General features: G+C 44.9%; 1 protein-coding gene across 6 annotated transcripts in view; it reads right to left on the bottom strand.

Moving 5' to 3' along the window:
* The window catches only part of FTCDNL1 (formiminotransferase cyclodeaminase N-terminal like), a 116,041-nt gene that overhangs the window by 30,280 nt on the left and 70,726 nt on the right, over positions 1–15,035 (bottom strand). The window contains exon 6 of one of the 6 annotated variants that reach the window (XR_012724736.1): positions 456–545. The exons of the other annotated variants lie outside the window; for them this stretch is intronic. The gene's annotated coding sequence lies outside the window, so the exon portion shown is untranslated. The remainder of the gene's footprint in view (positions 1–455; positions 546–15,035) is intronic. 6 annotated transcript variants of the gene reach the window in all.

Below are 15,035 nucleotides of genomic sequence, written 5' to 3'. Positions count from 1 at the left end.
TGAACTGTTTGGCCACATCAAAGGTATATCGAGCACTTCATTAGCATATTCAAATAAAGAATGTTTTGTGGCAATCACAGTAAAGGATTTAGACACTTAAAAGGAATCTGTCAGCAGGTTTTTGCTGTGTAAGCTGAAGCAAGCATGCTGCAAGGGTTGCAAATCAAAAAGGTCCGTGGAGCCTCTGTTGCTGATGAGGGGCAATACCCCGAAACGGCTGTCTGTGGATGGATACCTGGCCTTGGTATTTCCCTTGTCATATCTTTAAACTTGTCAAAAAGTTGGATATTGACTAAAAGGGCCACTTAATATGGTGGTTATGGTGGTCTCCTAAAAAGAGTCACCCCTTGGCTGGGCCCTTCCCGGAGGGATATCTGGCTGGTTTCTGTGTTGAGACTCCTAACAGAGGCTCCACGGACCTTTTTGATTTGCATATTTCCCAGGGGGCAATGTACCTAGGATTTCACTGTCTTGAGCGCCCTCGCTGGCTGCCGGCAGTGTTTTCTCTTGCTGGTCTCCCCGAGATCAGTGATTGTTTTGTTATGCTGCAAGGGTTAACACAGATAGTTTAGGGAAGCCCATCTTGTCACAGTCCGATCTTTTGTTTATTTGTCATGTTTGTTTAATTAGGACATTTATCATTACAGGACTAGAAACTCACCTGCATGGCAGTCCAACATACCCCCTGCTGTGATTGACACCTCACAGTCACACCAGGCTCTTTATAGTGATGTATAATCTATATAGAGAGCATGGTGTGGGCGGAGACAGCTACCTGGGGTCAGCTATATGACTAAAGCTACAAATTCTGATTGTATCAGAACAGCTGCATCCAGTAATCTAAGTGATATTTCGTTGGATTCAGAATCTCCTTGACTATATCATGCAGCTCTCAGATGAGGTAGCAAAAACCAATGGGAATTTCAGGCTCAACCACTTAATATAGGTGCTTCAGGGGAAAAAAAAGCCATGAATAGTATATAACCCCAGCACTCAAAATGAAGGCAAGAGAATTTGTTTGATGCAAGTGGATTTATTTGACACACTGTAAAAGTGAACCTTAGCCAGAGCAACACCACCGACGTTTCGGCATAGAGCCTTTTACAAGGTAGTTGCCTGAAAGGTGTGAAAACAACAATAATGAGTGCATATATGTACAAGTGCAACATAACATATATACAGGATAAATACAAAAATATACAAAAATAGTACATTTGGAGAAAGAACGTACATCAATGGTTACAGCTGGAATGCGCGGGTCCCAAAGGACGACCGACATGTATTGAAAGAGGTAAGGTTCTTTCACAGTTGCAGAGTGTGCTCTAATAACATGAGAGAAATATCAATTAGTACAGGCATGATTCAAACAATGGGTACCATGGGGAAGTATGACAAATGGATTGTCAGGTAGAGGTACAAGCCAGGGTCAATAACCTGGGATATAGGAGACAAATGCGAAGCAAAGGGAAATAATAGTCGTAGTGGTGGGTGCGAGACATGTATAGAAGAAAGAAAGAGAGTAGATGGGGGGAAAAAAAGGAAAAGTGAGAGGGAGAGAAAGACAGGGAGAGAAAGAGAGGGAGAGAAAGAGAGGGGAAGAGAAAGCACAGTTAAAGAGCATGGAGAGCATAGCAGCCAAAGGGACAACAGGATTACTACATACCGTATGCAGGAGTGACAGTGCCACTAAAGAGGATGGGTGAACACCTGGAAGAGAAATAGAATCCTGGTGAAGGCAATATCCAGGTGCAGGAGTGGTGCCTGGGAGAACGAGCATTACCTGCAGTAACGGCCCGTGGAGGTCAGCAGAGGTTGGGTGCGTGGCAGCAGCGGCGTGTGCTGGAGACGCTGTGGAGCACCATTATAAGGAGGAGGGGACGCAAGATGGGAAGTGAGTCACTTCAAGTGACGCGCTTGTGGAGGATAGATGAGTAGCGCGCCCCAGCCGGTGACGCGCTGTGGAACGCATGCATGAAACACAAAGCGCCGCGCATGCCAGTGATATTTAGCTAATGTATTGATCAATTCATTACTGCCCCATAACCACTTCACGGTAATCTCTTATTTATGGGGTCCCTAACAAAATGTTACCTCTATATGCTGTTAAAACCTGCTTGTGTGCATGGGTACCTAACCAAATGTTACCTCTATGTGCGGCTGAAACCTGCTGTGTATGGGAAGCAAGGGACCTAACTATATAGGAAGTTGAATAATCATGGCTAAAGGGCGGGACTGGGTTCTCAGACAGAAAAAAAACTGCCTAACAATCAAAATGACTGCTGGAACTCCATTGTAAATGTGAACACGGTGCTAGCCAAATAAATACATAATCTATATGAAGTGACTTGTACACCAAACCAACTGACAGAAACAGCCTTCTATTACACTCCAGTTGTCACCCAAGACACATCAAAAAATCTCTACCTCATTCCCAACACTGCCGCGTGGACAGAGTTGTCTCAGATCCCACCAATAGGGCCTCACGACACCACGATATGGACAGGAAATTCTCTGCGAGGGGTTACCCACCATATATCAAACCCTCCCCTTCCTCTACTGCTCCCATCACGCAACATGACAAAAGGATTCCTTTTGTGAATACATACCACCCATTTACTCCCCTCATCAACAGCATTATCTTCAAACATTGGCCTCTCCTACACCAAGCCTATCCCTCCGTTCCTGAATTCGACTCCCAACCGCTTATCTGTTACAAACGTCCTCAGAACCTGAAGGACACACTAGTTAGGGCCAACATTGGTCCTTCCAAACCAACAGTAAAACAAACGTTTTTTTCCAGCCAACGAAAGGGCACATTCCCTTGCTTGCACTGCTTACAGTGTTCCCATATAACCAAAGGTGAATATTGCACTCACCCACGCACCGGAAAGAAATTCCCGATTCCGGGATACTTTACATGTGAGTCCAACTATGTTGTTTACCTAATCAAGTGCCCCTGCGGTCTTGGGTATGTTGGAGAGACCACCCAACATATCCGAGACCGCATCAATAAGCACAAATCCACCATCCACTGCAAACAAACCGCTCTACCAATTCCTGCACACTTCATCACGGCTGGCCATACCATACCACAACTTAGGTTTCAGGTTCTGGAGCATGTCGATCAACCTCGCCGCAGAGGCAATCGTATCAGAACACTCAGAGAACGTGAGGCCTATTGGATCCATGCCTTACAAACCTTGGAGCCCCTAGGGCTCAACAGGGAATATGAGACCCCCACGTAAAGAACATTTGGGGCTGCACTTGGTTGATTTCCCTCTATGTAATAATAATGATGATAATAAGTTTTGTTATTATTATTATGTAGCCTTTCCCTTATCCATTGTCCTTTAATAATGTGTTCTTTTCTTAGCATATTATGAATCTGAATTTCCATCATACTCGGCCTCTTGTAACCCTATATGCCAATTGCATTCCAACATTAACTGTGAACGATATTCCTATACTAATATGCTTTTGCCTATTATATTTCTATATGCCCACTGTATTCCCATATTAATTATATGTTTTTTTCCCAGCATATTATGTGGCTAGATTTTCCAGTATACATTGTGTTCCACAATGCCCCGTTTCAGCTTTTGTGTATTAATGCCTTTTTTCTATTTCTTTTCCAGATCCCCCACAGCTGATCCCCTCCTTTCCTGCACCTCCCCCTAGTGGCACGCTCGCCTCCACGCCCCGCATCAGGTAACGTCACCCATACATAGTTCTCCACACCACACACCATACACAGCCCAGCACAGTGCACACACCATACTCCCCACGCCCATTCCATTACTCCCGTGCCCGCCCATGCATCATTTGACCGCAGGTGTCACTGGCATGCGCGGCGCTTTGCGTTCCATGCATGCGTTCCACAGCGCGTCACCGGCTGGGGCGCGCTACTCATCCATCATCCACAAGCGCGTCACCGGAAGTGACTCACTTCCCATCTTGCGTCCCCTCCTCCTTATAATGGTGGTCCACAGCGTCTCCAGCACACACCGCTGCTGCCACGCACCCAGCCTCTGCTGACCTCCACGGGCCATTACTGCAGGTAATGGTCGTTCTCCCAGGCACCACTCCTGCACCTGGATATTGCCCTCACCAGGATTCTATTTCTCTTCCTGGCGTTCACCCATCCTCTTTGGTAGCACTGTCACTCCTCTGCATACGGTATGTAGTAATCCTATTGTCCCTTTGGCTGCTATGCTCTCCATGCTTTTTAGCTGTGCTTTCTCTTTCCCTCTCTCTCCCTCTCTTTCTCTCTCCCTCTCTTTCTCTCTCCCTCTCTTTCTCTCTCCCTCTCTTTCTCTCTCCCTCTCTTTCTCTCTCCCTCTCTTTCTCTCTCCCTCTCTTTCTCTCCCTCTCTTTCTCTCCCTCTCTTTCTCTCCCTCTCTTTCTCTCCCTGTCTTTCTCTCCCTCTCACTTTTCCTTTTTTCCCCCCATCTACTCTCTTTCTTTCTTTCTTCTATACATGTCTCGCACCCACCACTACGACTATTATTTCCCTTTGCTTCGCATTTGTCTCCTATACCCAGGTTATTGACCCTGGCTTGTACCTCTACCTGACAATCCATTTGTCACACTTCCCCATGGTACCCATTGTTTGAATCATGCCTGTACTAATTGATATTTCTCTCATGTTATTAGAGCACACTCTGCAACTGTGAAAGAACCTTACCTCTTTTCATACATGTTGGTCGTCCTTTGGGACCCGCGCATTCAGCTGTAACCATTGATGTACGTTCTTTCTCCAAATGTACTATTTTTGTATATTTTTGTATTTATCCTGTATATATTTTATGTTGCACTTGTACATATATGCACTCATTATTGTTGTTTTCACACCTTTCAGGCAACTACCTTGAGAAAGGCTCTACGCCGAAACGTCGGTGGTGTTGCTCTGGCTAAGGTTCACTTTTGCAGTGTGTCAAATAAATCCACTTGCATCAAAAAAATTCTCTTGCCTTCATTTTGAGTGCTGGGGTTATATACTATTTGAGATAGCAAAAACCTGCTGACAGATTCCCTTTAAGGTATGATTTGTATTAGAGTCATGTTTTTCCAGAAGGTGCGGTGTTTGGTTTGAACAATGACTTTGTGCTGACTGATCCCCTTTAAACGCTGGGGTCCTGGGTTCGAATCCCACCAAGGACAACATCTGCAAGGAGTTTGTATGTTCTCCCCGTTTCTGCGTGGGTTTCCTGCGGGTACTCCGGTTTCCTCCCACACTCCAAAAAAAACATGCAGATAGGGACTCTAGATTGTGAGCCTCAATGGGGACAGTGTTCCTGATGTATGTGAAGCGCTGCGGAATATGTTAGCGCTATATAAAAAAAAAATAAAGAAAGAAGAGAAGAAACCTAACATGTGCAAATCTACTGTGCTCATAAAGTGTCTAATTATTCCTCCAATATTACTGTCACTGCTATCCTCTGTATTCAATTTTTTTACGTTCTTATACAGTATATACTGTATATACTCACCATATGGTTGTAGAGATATAGGCCTTTTTATTCAGAACTAATTTGTATGGTCTTTACTAAGGTGCGTTGGTCACAGAACAAGTATGCAAAGCTGAAAAATACACGCCCCCAGGGAATCCTGGAAGCCACACCCCATTTGAAAGACCATAAAAATCAGCACGGAATAAAAAGGCCCATAGCTCTGGAGCCAAACTGCGGATTTCAAAACAAACAAACAGAATGCTGAGAGGAGCAACAGGAATACAATCGGCGCAAAACCCAGACACATAAGACATGGATAGGACCTCTTTAAATCTTCTCCCCCTGCATTTTTTCGTATACAGTTGTAATACATATTTCATCAATCACTGTTATAGAGTTCGGCCTCATAAAAAAATTCTCAATGATGAAGATATTCTTGATACCCTAGATGATTTTTAGGGAAGAATATATGGTGAATAAAGTATATCTGGGGGCTGCATTGTCCATCTTCACGCCACGTGCTCACAACTTTCCTGCATGCTAAGGCCTGAGAGGCTGCTGTACTGTTCATACAGAAAATTGAAGAATTAGAGTATGTGCACACGATCAGAACCTGCGGGTCCTGACCTGCGGGGCTGTGAATCTCCTCCGCTCAGGCAGTTGCGGTCTCTCACTATGTTCTCCCTGCGGAGGACACCTACATCTCCGCCACAAAGAATTGACATGCTTGCGGCTTGGAGAGCTGCACCACACATCAGTTCACGCTGCAGGCCGTACACGCACAGTGGGCATGGGATTTCTAGAAATCCCATCCATTGTGCTTGTACTGTACATCTCAGCGTTTTGGACGCAGGTGAAACACGCTGATTCCAAAACGCTGTGAACCCTGATAGTGAGCACACAGCCTAAAGGAAGCAAAGTGACAAACTGTTTAGCTGTTTAGGTAACAAGTTTCCAAAATTCCAAATCCTTAGTTTTTATTACTGCAGGTAACTTTATTTCTACAAATCAGTCATTTCAGTATATAATACCTTTATTGTAATTATTCTGAACTACTACAGTGCAGCCAGGAACGGTTTGACTAGCTGAGCTCGGGCTTTATGCCATCTTTTAGAGTTAGTAAGCACTAACTACCAGTGCTGATTAATGCACTTGGCCTTGTGTTATGTCTGGGTTAATTCTGTATGTAATTGCCTCCCTGCAAGACATTATAGGCAAATGTATACAAAAGGAGATGAAACAGAGAACGACACTGACATCTTGTGGCTACAAACTGCATACAGTAAAGAAGTCAAGTATTATATTTTATTTTGTAATCAATTTCTATGTCCCGTATATAACTATGCATTGTGTTTATTCTAAAAAAAAATTGAATTTCTTTAACATACAGTGCCTTGCAAACGTATTCACCCCCTTGGCTTTTTACCTATTTTGTTACATTACAACCTGTATTTAAAGATTTTTGCCATCCAATTTGTGTGTGATGCATCAGCACTAAATAATCCAAGTTGGGGAAGGGAAGTGAGAAAAACGCAGGCAAAAATTAAGTTTATGAGATAAAAATAAATAAAAATTTTGCCATGTGCATATGTATTTACCTCTTTTGCTATGAAGGCCCAAACAATTCCTGGAGCAAGCAATTACCCTGCTAAGTCACATTCTTAGTGAAAGGAAGACCCCCTGTGTGCAATCTAAAGGCTATTTTACACACTGCGATATCGGTCCCGATATCGCTAGTGTGAGTACCCGCCCCCATCGATTGTGCAACACGGGCAAATCGCTGCCTGTGCCGCACAACATCGCCCAGACCTGTCACACATACTCACCTGCCCGGCGACGTCGCTGTGACCGGCGAACCGCCTCCTTTCTAAGGGGGGCGGTCCGTGCGGCGTCACAGCGACGTCACGGAGCGGCCGCCCAATAGCAACGGAGGGGCGGAGATGAGCGGGACGTAACATCCCGCCCACCTCCTTCCTTCCACATAGCGGCCGGGAGGCAGGTAAGGAGAGCTTCCTCGTTCCTGCGGCGTCACACATACCGATGTGTGCTGCCACAGGAGCGACGAACTACATCGTTACTGCTGCAGTAACGATAATCGACAATGGACCCCCCCATGTCACCGATGAGCGATTTTGCACGTTTTTGCAACGATGCAAAATCGCTCATCGGTGTCACACGCAGCAACATCGCTAATGCGGCCGGATATGCGTCACAAATTCCGTGACCCCAACGACTCCGCATTAGCGATGTCGCAGCGTGTAAAGCCCCCTTGAGGGTCCCATGGTCTGTCAGTATATACACAGCTTTTCTGAAAGGCCACAGAGACTGCAACACCATTAAGAAAGAGGCTTCACTAACCGAACAACACAATGAAGACCAAGGAGATCTCCAAACAAGTGAGAGACAAAGTTCTTGAGAAGTACAAGTTGGGGTTCGGTTTTAAAAAAAAAATTCCCAATCTCTGATGATCCCCAGGAGAAACATCAAATCCATTATCTCCAAATGAAAAGAACATGATACTAAAATAAACCTGCAAATATAAGGCAGCCCACCAAAACTCTTAGCCCAGGCAAGGAGGACATTAATCGGAGAGCCAGCACAAATACAGAGGTAACCCTGAAGAAGCTGCAGATTTCGAAAGCAGACAAAGACAGGAGTATCTGTCCAATCGACAACAATACGCCATACACTGCATGGAGATGGCGTTAAGTTAGAGTGGTGAGGAAAAAAGTTTTCAGTTTGCGAAAAGACATGGGAGACTCCACAAATGTATGGAGGAAGGTGCTGTGGTCAGTTGACACCAAAATTGAACTTATTGGCCAGCAAGATAAACGCCATGTCTGGCACCAAACCAACACAGCTCATCACCAGAAGAAGACCATCCCCACAGTGAAGCAAGGTGGCGGCAGCATCATGCTGTGGGGTTTTTTTTGACAGCAGTGACAGGGAAAATAGTAACATTTTCTGAGTTGAGGAGAAAATGGATGATATGAAATACAGAGATATTCTTGGGTAAAACCTGCTTCAGTCTATCAGTGATTTGAGACTGGGACAGAGGTTCATGTTCCAACAAGACAATGACCCAAAGCATACTGCTAAAGCAACACTTGAGTGGTTTAAGAGAAAACGTGTAAATATATTGGAGTAGCCTAGTCAAAGCTCAGACCTTAATTCAACTAAGAATTTGTAATCAGACTTGAAGACCGCTGTTCACTAGAGAAAAGCATCTAGCTTGAAGGAGCTGGAACAGTTTTGCCATAAATAATGGGCAAATATCCTATTTTATGGTGTTCTGGTTTAATCACCCCTTAATGTTTATCTTTACGTTTTTTCCAAATATCCTAGTGCCAAGATGTGGAATGCTGATAGAGACTTATCTAAAGCGATTTGCAGCTGTAATTTCTGCAAAAGGAGGCTTTACAACGTACTGACTTTAGGGGGGGTGAATAGTTCTGCACACTCAAATTTTCAGTTGTTTTCTACTAATTGTTGTTTGCTTCACAATAAAAAGAAAACCAAATGTTCACAGCAGTAGGCATGTTCTTTACATGAACTGATGCAAACCCTCAAAAAAAACCAGTGACAGTCCAGGTTGTGAGTTATCAAAATATAAAAAATGCAAAAGGGGGTGAATAAAAAGGCACTGTATAACTCAATATGACATAATACAGCAGTGAAATGTGCTAGCTATAAAATGGAATCCTATAGAAGAGGCCCATTTATCTAGGCTGGTGTCGGTTTTTAAGTACGTCCTGATCAGCTATATATAAGGCAATCAGTACTCAATTACTTATTTATTAGTATGATCATTAGTATGATCAGTACCGATCCCCGGGCTCTGCCACTGCATTTACTGACCACTTCTCCACGTGGCTTCTACACTTGTACTCTGCTGACATTCCCACAATAATCATGGGTGATTTTAACATCCCCACCGACACCTGCCAGTCGGCAGCCTAAAAACTCATGTTGTTTGTTTCATCTTTTTATCTATCTCAGTGGTCCTCCACAATCACACACGGCTATACATTAGACCTTATTTTGGCCTTCCTCTGCTCCCTATCTAACCTCACCTCTCTCCCTGTCTGATCATCATTTACTCCTTTTTCTCATCCCTGTCCTTCTCGCCTACACTAGAGCAACTACCGCACCTCACCAGAAACCTCACACACCTGAATATTCACACATTCTTTGACTATTTTACCACTGTCCACCATATCTTCACTCCACGACAAAGTCAGTGCCACCGTTTTCTACAACACCACACTTGCATCACCTATTGACTCGGTCACCCCTTTTGTTCATGCTAAAGTGCCAAACTTCAATCGACAACCCTGGCACAACAACCTCACAAAAAAGCTTTGGCAGGTGTCCAAAGTTGTGGAGCCGCACTGGAAGAAAACACACTCGCTAGAAGACTTCACCATATCCAAACAAGCAACTTTCACATACAAGCCGGAGTTCACCTCTGCTAAACAGGACTTCACAACCCTTCCGTCTTATTTGTTCCACAAACCCAAACAGTTATTCAACACTTTTAACTCCCTCCAACAGCGACCATTAACTCCTCCAACCTACCTCATTTCTGCAGAAGACATTGCCACACATTTTGAAAACAAGATTGACCAAACAAGGCAAGTCTTTATAGGTCAACCACTTCAACACCTATGTATAACAGTTCACTGCCCATTACCGATAAGCTTCTTCCCCACTATTACTGGAGGAGAGCTTACTCATCTTCTCTCCAAACCTCACTTCACCATTTGTGCCCTTGACCCTATTCCATACCCCTTCCTCTGCAACCTCACCACCATCCTTACACCGGCCCCAACCCATCTCTTCAACCTATTGTTAATTTGTAGCACCTTCCCTTCTGCTTTCAAACATGTAACAATCACGTCTATCCTGAAAAAGCCATCCTTGAATCTCTACGTCCAGCTATCATTCCATATCACTGATCCCGTTGACCTCCAAACTTCTCAAAGAAAATGTTTATCCTGACCTTTCCTTCCACCTATCATTTAACTCACTTTGACAATCTAAAATCCAGATTCTGTCCCCACCATTCAACCGAAACTGCCCTAACCAAAAATACTAACAAATGACTGCCAAAGATAACAGACAAGTCTCTATACTTCTGTTTCTACACCTGTCCTCTGCCTTCGACACAGTCGACCATTTCCTCCTACTCCTTTCTACCCATGGCGTTAAAGACTGTGCCCTCTCCTAGATCTCCTCATACCTTTCCAACTACACATTTAGTGTCTCTTACTCCCATACTACCTCCTCATCCTGCCCACTATCTGTTGGTATCTCTCAAGGCTGTGTTGGGACACCTACTCTTTTCAATCTATACTTTTGTCCTGTGACAACTCATAAAGTCCAACGTGGATGACACTCAGATCTACCTCTCTGACCCAGATGTTACCTCTCTGCTTTCCAGAATCCCAGAGTGTCTATCAGCCATACCCTCCCTTTCATCATACTTTCTGTCACATCTCCACTGGAGTCGACTTCTGCTTCAATCACTGTGGGCGGCGCTGAGGACGAGGGAGCAGTCAGTGGCTCGGCTGGGTGCAGGCTCCGCTCAACTATTAGGCTGGGTTTCACTAGGACCTGCAGTACCACTAGTTGACTGTTGTGGTGTGTGCCTTCCGGCTGGAGTAGCTACTTTTCAGCTGGGACCAATGGGAAGGCACGACACCCCTCTTATGCTTTCTCCCTTCTGCTAGCACGTGCCAGATATAGCCCTGTAATTCCCTGCTAGACTATGGTTCCTTGCTGTTTGTTTGTATTCCCGTGTATTGACCTTAGCTTGACTACCTGACCATTCTTCTGCCTGCCGTTCCTGTACTTCGCTCTTCACTGCTAGCTCCGGTTTTGACCCTTATATTGTTTACCCGCCTGCAGTTTCTGTACTTCGCTGCTAATTCTGGTTTTGACCCTTAGCCTGATATCTGACCACTCTCCCGCCTGACGAATTTTGTCCCTATTCTACCTTCTGGATTGGACCCTGCTTGGTTACTGCTCTTCTCAGGACCGCAGTCTTCCGCGGACAGCGATCACCTGGGCCCTGTCGTAATTCCAAATCCCTGTATAGGGGTTAAAGGGTTGCGAGGTATGGGTTCCAGCTTTGTGGACGGTTGCTTCTATTCACCTGTTTCACCGATCCTGAGTCCGTGGCTCCAGGCAGGCGTCACACTTTCTAAAGCTCAATAAGGACAAAAGTGACATCATCATCCTTCCTCCATCTCACTTAATTCCCCTACCTGACCTATCTATCACAATAAATTACATTATGTTTTTTTTCCTGTACCAAAAGTCCGCTGTCTTGGAGCAACCCTCAACTCTGCCCTTTGCTTCAAACGGCATATCCAAGCTCTTGCCACCTCCTGCTGCCTTCAACGCAAACATTTTCCTCAACCCTGAATCCACTAAATTCTTAGTGCATGCCCTCATCATCTCCTGCCTTGACTAGTGAAATATCGTCCTCTGTGGCCCCCCTTCTAACACTCTCTCTCCTCTCCAGCCCATCCTTAACTCTGCTGCCCGACTAATCTATCTCTCTCTTCACTACCTCTCTGCTTCTCCCCTCTGCAAATCCCTTCTTTAGCTCCCTATTCCTCAACTTATCCAATTCAACTAACTAACATCCTGCCAAGACCTTCTTCTCTCCTCCACACTTATACGTTGCTCACCGTATCACCTCCAAAACGTCTCCTAAGTATCCCCCAAACTCTGTAATTATGAACCCCAACACATCCGATTTTATCCACCAAATATGGAACTTTCAGACAAAATATTAAAATGTATGTTGTCAAGAAAGCTTATAGCTTGCAAACTGTTACACCTTCAGCAGTGGCACCCCTGAACTGCGCCACTTCCTCCTCCCGACAGGGACGCTACCACTCTCACTGTCCATGATATTCTATTCCAGCTGTAGCTCTTGTCCTCCCTGAGGCTCCTGTCTACACTGCAGCTCCTGCTCCCGTTGCTGCCTTCTGCTCCCAGGGCGCACGCGTGCGTACCCAATTTCTTAAAGGAGCAGCATGCTCAATTAGGTCATGCCTCCAGCCTATAGCAGGGAAGCATTAAGTATTTAGGGAACCTCTTAGGGAGGTGTCTTTGCAACAAGGTTCCTGACCCTATATTACTGTTTGTAATCTGACCTCATATCCTGTACCTATGTTTTGTATCCCGCATTAGTGTCCATATCCTGTGCCCGTATCCTATTCCCGCTAACCTGTTCCTATGTTCCAGTACTTGTCTGGTATACCTGTCCGCCTGCACCAGTCTACCCGCTTGTACGAGCCTGGCTGTCTGCACCAGTGTTCCCGCTTGTACGAGCCTGGCTGTCTGCACCAGCCTGCCTGCCTGTATCAGCAGTCCTGCCTGCAACTGCATCTGTACCAGCACTCCTGACACCTGGGGCCAGCTGCTACTGTGCCAAGAATTCCCCTGAAGTGGTAGCTGGCGGTTACTTTCAGCACAAAGCCTATTCTCACCATCAGAGGCTCTAGTGATGAACCAGGTAGTTGCTTAGTTACGCCTCTCCAGGGTGAGACCGATCCTGTGGCACAGTGGGTCCACACCTGCGTGCATGACACAATAACCCACCTCACAACCACTAAACCTGCCGCAACGCCCCCTAATCTACTGTTTCTTTCCCCATTTTCCTATAGAATGTAAGCCCACAAGGGCAGGGCCCTCTCCCCTCTGTACCACAGTGTCATTGTTAGTTTGTTCACTATAATTTATATCTGTATTTTGGATGTAACCCCTTTATCATGTACAGTACCGTGGAATCAATTGGGCTTTAAAAATAAATAAATAATAATTTTCTCATCATATAGCATGCCTGTTGTCGGCAGCACATTCCCTGTTTATAGAGGGAGATATGCTGCCGACAGTGATAATTTTCATGAGGGCATAAACAATATGATCAACTGAAGAAATAACATTTTGCTCCTTCTATGACTCATCAATGGCATGTTAACATGGTAGGATGATGAGGAGTGTCCGCTATAAAGAAGGCTCATTTGCGGATTACCGGCCTGTACAATTGGACGCTAAGATGAAGCCAATGCATTGAGTTAAACCTATTGGAGGAAACCAGGTGATCCAGCTCTACTGGGGCAAAGTCCGGCATGCACGGATACACTCTGACAGTGCAAGGGTCCAATGAAAGAGAAGAAAAAATGTCCAGCTTCCGGAATATTAGTAAAACTGCTGCAATTTTATTTAAGGACGTGAAAATTGACACAATGACAAAAATAAGGAGCCCATACAGTCAGGGCCAGAAATATTTGGACAGTGACACAAGTTTTGTTATTTTAGCTGTTTACAAAAACATGTTCAGAAATACAATTATATATATAATATGGGCTGAAAGTGCACACTCCCAGCTGCAATATGAGAGTTTTCACATCCAAATCGGAGAAAGGGTTTAGGAATCATAGCTCTGTAATGCATAGCCTCCTCTTTTTCAAGGGACCAAAAGTAATTGGACAAGGGACTCCAAGGGCTGCAATTAACTCTGAAGGCGTCTCCCTCGTTAACCTGTAATCAATGAAGTAGTTAAAAGGTCTGGGGTTGATTACAGGTGTGTGGTTTTGCATTTGGAAGCTGTTGCTGTGACCAGACAACATGCGGTCTAAGGAACTCTCAATTGAGGTGAAGCAGAACATCCTGAGGCTGAAAAAAAAGAAAAAATCCATCAGAGAGATAGTAGACATGCTTGGAGTAGCAAAATCAACAGTCGGGTACATTCTGAGAAAAAAGGAATTGACTGGTGAGCTTGGGAACTCAAAAAGGCCTGGGCGTCCACGGATGACAACAGTGGTGGATGATCGCCGCATACTTTCTTTGGTGAAGAAGAACCCGTTCACAACATCAACTGAAGTCCAGAACACTCTCAGTGAAGTAGGTGTATCTGTCTCTAAGTCAACAGTAAAGAGAAGACTCCATGAAAGTAAATACAAAGGGTTCACATCTAGAGGCAAACCATTCATCAATTCCAAAAAAAGACAGGCCAGAGTTAAATTTGCTGAAAAACACCTCATGAAGCCAGCTCAGTTCTGGAAAAGTATTCTATGGACAGATGAGACAAAGATCAACCTGTACCAGAATGATGGGAAGAAAAAAGTTTGGAGAAGAAAGGGAACGGCACATGATCCAAGGCACACCACATCCTCTGTAAAACATGGTGGAGGCAACGTGATGGCATGGGCATGCATGGCTTTCAATGGCACTGGGTCACTTTTGTTTATTGATGACATAACAGCAGACAAGAGTAGCCGAATGAATTCTGAAGTGTACCGGGATATATTTTCAGCCCAGATTCAGCCAAATGCCGCAAAGTTGATCGGACGGCGCTTCATAGTACAGATGGACAATGACCCCAAGCATACAGCCAAAGCTACCCAGGAGTTCATGAGTGCAAAAAAGTGGAACATTCTGCAATGGCCAAGTCAATCACCAGATCTTAACCCAATTGAGCATGCATTTCACTTGCTGAAATCCAGACTTAAGACGGAAAGACCCACAAACAAGCAAGACCTGAAGGCTGCGGCTGTAAAGGCCTGG

The sequence above is a fragment of the Anomaloglossus baeobatrachus genome, chromosome 7 (genome assembly GCF_048569485.1).
Source record: "Anomaloglossus baeobatrachus isolate aAnoBae1 chromosome 7, aAnoBae1.hap1, whole genome shotgun sequence".
NCBI lineage: Eukaryota > Metazoa > Chordata > Amphibia > Anura > Aromobatidae > Anomaloglossus > Anomaloglossus baeobatrachus.
The sequence above is the reverse complement of the archived record's forward strand: the minus strand, read 5'-3'. Positions and strand labels throughout refer to the sequence as shown.